We start from the raw sequence: 2,868 nt of genomic DNA on the forward strand, positions 1-2,868 counted from the left end.
GCTTGAGTTTTCCTTCCCTGTCTTATGAGGGACAACATGCCTTGTAAATGTGCTCTCTAGAATTCTGTTTTACCCTGCAACAAATTCCATCCTGGCAAGGAACCCAGCCCCTTCCATGCACTTGGTACGTGCGATCTGGAACATGCTGGGAGGCAAAGCCTCAGCTCTTAGCCACCTGGAAGAGTTCCCCAAGAGCCTCTTCTCACCTCTGATTCTTGCTGCTTTTTCTAGTTGACCAAAGAGGCAGTGAAGGCCATGGTGCAAATCTTACCCTTCCTCAAGATGGAGCTTGTTTCCATAACATTAGGGTTGAAGGCAAGTAGAGAAGGAGAGTCAGAGAGTTAGAGCCATGTGAGAAAGGAGAGGCTGAGATGGTACAAAGCTGATTGGGCCAAGGTTGATCAAGATGAGATTGATTAGTGAGAGCTATATACCTCCTATAGGTGGTAATATGGATGAGTACTAGGGATGGGAATGAGGGAATATCTGAGAGGGAAGAAGGATGGATGAGGTAGAGGAGGGACAGGCTGGCAACAGGGACATAGGCCTAAGGAAAAGGAATCTGGCCCTTGCTCGAGGTCTCCAACCTCTGCTGGGTTTATTGTGTGGGGGTACACTGTCCTAAAAGGCAGCCTCTCAGGCCAACCTCTCCCATCCCCACAGAAGGTCAAAGCTGAAGAATTTGACCTGATTCAAGACTTAGAACAGGATCCCTAGAACACATAATCATCTGTTCCCAAACAACAGCCATAATTGTGCAGTCCAGCCAGTGGCCCAGCCAGAGAGGAGGCGAGCCCAAGGCAGGGGAAGCACAAAGCAATAGAAAAATGCACAGATCTTGTATTGAGCTGTTTATGCAAGATGGATGAGTCATAGGTGCCTGGGTGGCTCAGTCAGTTAAGCATCCAACTCTTAATTTTGGCTTGAGTCATGATCTCAAGGTCGTGAGATCGAGCCCTGCGTTGGGCTCTGTGCTGAGTATGACACCTGCTTGAGATTCTCTCTCTCCCTCTCCCTCCCCACTTGCTCTCACACTCTCTCTCAAATAAGTAAATCTTAAAAAAAAAAAAAAAAACAAAAGATGGACAAGTCCTCTATCTCCTAAAAAAGATCAAACTAAGCCTTGGCCCTCTACTCCTCTGCTGCCAGACTGTGTGGTCAAGATAGCATCAGAATCTTCATCAAGATGGTGTTGTGGGTGTTGGACTGGACCCAGACTTCCTCCAGAAGGCAGAGATGCTGGAGCGGGACTTTCACCCTTTTGCTATGAGAAGGCTTTGCCAGGCATGGCACCCGTGACCAAACTGAACAGGGCCACGATTCCACTAGCATCTCTCTGGGAAAAAGGGGTAGGACAAGATCTCAGCAACCTTGTTGTCCACCTTAGGAGTCTGGGCTACTTTGAAGCAAGGATTTTTTTCTCAGGTGAGCAGGGAACAAGTGGAAGTATCCTTTTAGACACAAAGGCCATGAACCCCTTGAATACTCTGAAGTATTCCCCCCGCCAAGCCAGGTGGGGACTATTCAGACACTCATCATAACTGGGAAGTTGCTGTCCTGGACTAGTTGGGGGTAGTAACCCAAGGGGAGGAGAAAGTTATGTCTGAAAAGCAACAGTCCATTCATTATTCTTCCAGTGAACATCTCTTCCAGAGACCATGCTAAGCATGAAGATTTCAGGGGTGCTGGTGGCAGCCTTGCCTTTCTGGAGGATCCAGTCTCCCCAAGGAAGGTGAGGGAACAAATAGCTAAATGGCAGAAGCCCTGCCTTATCAGTAATTGCTTTAAATGTAAATAGATTAGGGATACCTGGGTGGCTCAGTGGTTGGGCAACTGCCTTTGGCTCAGGGCATGATTCTGCAGTTCTGGGATCGAGTCCTACATCGGGCTCCCTGCATGGAGCCTGCTTCTCCCTCTGCCCATGTCTCTGCCTCTCTCTTTGTGTCTCTCATAAATAAAAAAAAATCTTTTAAAAAATGTAAATAGATTAAATTTTCTACAAATGGCAGAGATAGGCAAAATGCATTTAAAAAATTATTCATAGATATGGTTCATTTGAGATATAAAGACTCACGAGATACAGAGACACAGAGTTGAGATAAAAGAGTGGAAAAATATATTCCATACAAATAGTAACCAAAGACTGAAGTAGCTTATGTAGCTCTGCCAATATCAGAAAAAGTGCATATTAAGTCAAAAACAGTCTCGAGGGGATCCCTGGGTGGCCCAGCAGTTTGGCGCCTGCCTTTGGCCCAGGACGCGATCCTGGAGACCCGGGATCGAATCCCACGTCAGGCTCCCGGTGCATGGAGCCTGCTTCTCCCTCTGCCTGTGTCTCTGCCTCTCTCTCTCTCTCTTTCTCTCTCTGTGTGACTATCATAAATAAAAAAAAATTTTAAAAAAAACAGTCTCAAGACAAAAGTGGACATTATATCTTGACAACAGAGTCCAAAATGTATGAAACAAACATTGACAGAATTGAAGGGAGAAATAGTTCTACAATAATGGAGACTTAGTTATACCTTTTTCAATAATGAATAAAACATCTAGACAGAAGATCAACAAGGAAATTGACATGAAGAACACTGTAAGCCAATTCAACCTAGTAAACATCTATAGAACATGCCACCCAACAACAGAAGAATACTCATTCTTCTCAAGTGCACATGGGACATTCTCCAGGTTGACCATTATGTTAGGCCACAAAACAAGTCTTCATAGATTTTCAAAGACTGAGGTCACCCAAAATATCTTTTCTTATCACAAAGGAATGAAGCCATAAGTCAGTAACAAAAAGAAAAATTTACAAGTGTGTGGAAATCAAACACACTCCTAAAAAGTCAGTGGGTCAAAGAAAAAAGCTACAAG

The sequence above is a fragment of the Canis aureus genome, chromosome 27 (genome assembly GCF_053574225.1).
Source record: "Canis aureus isolate CA01 chromosome 27, VMU_Caureus_v.1.0, whole genome shotgun sequence".
In the NCBI taxonomy this organism is placed as follows: Eukaryota; Metazoa; Chordata; class Mammalia; order Carnivora; family Canidae; genus Canis; species Canis aureus.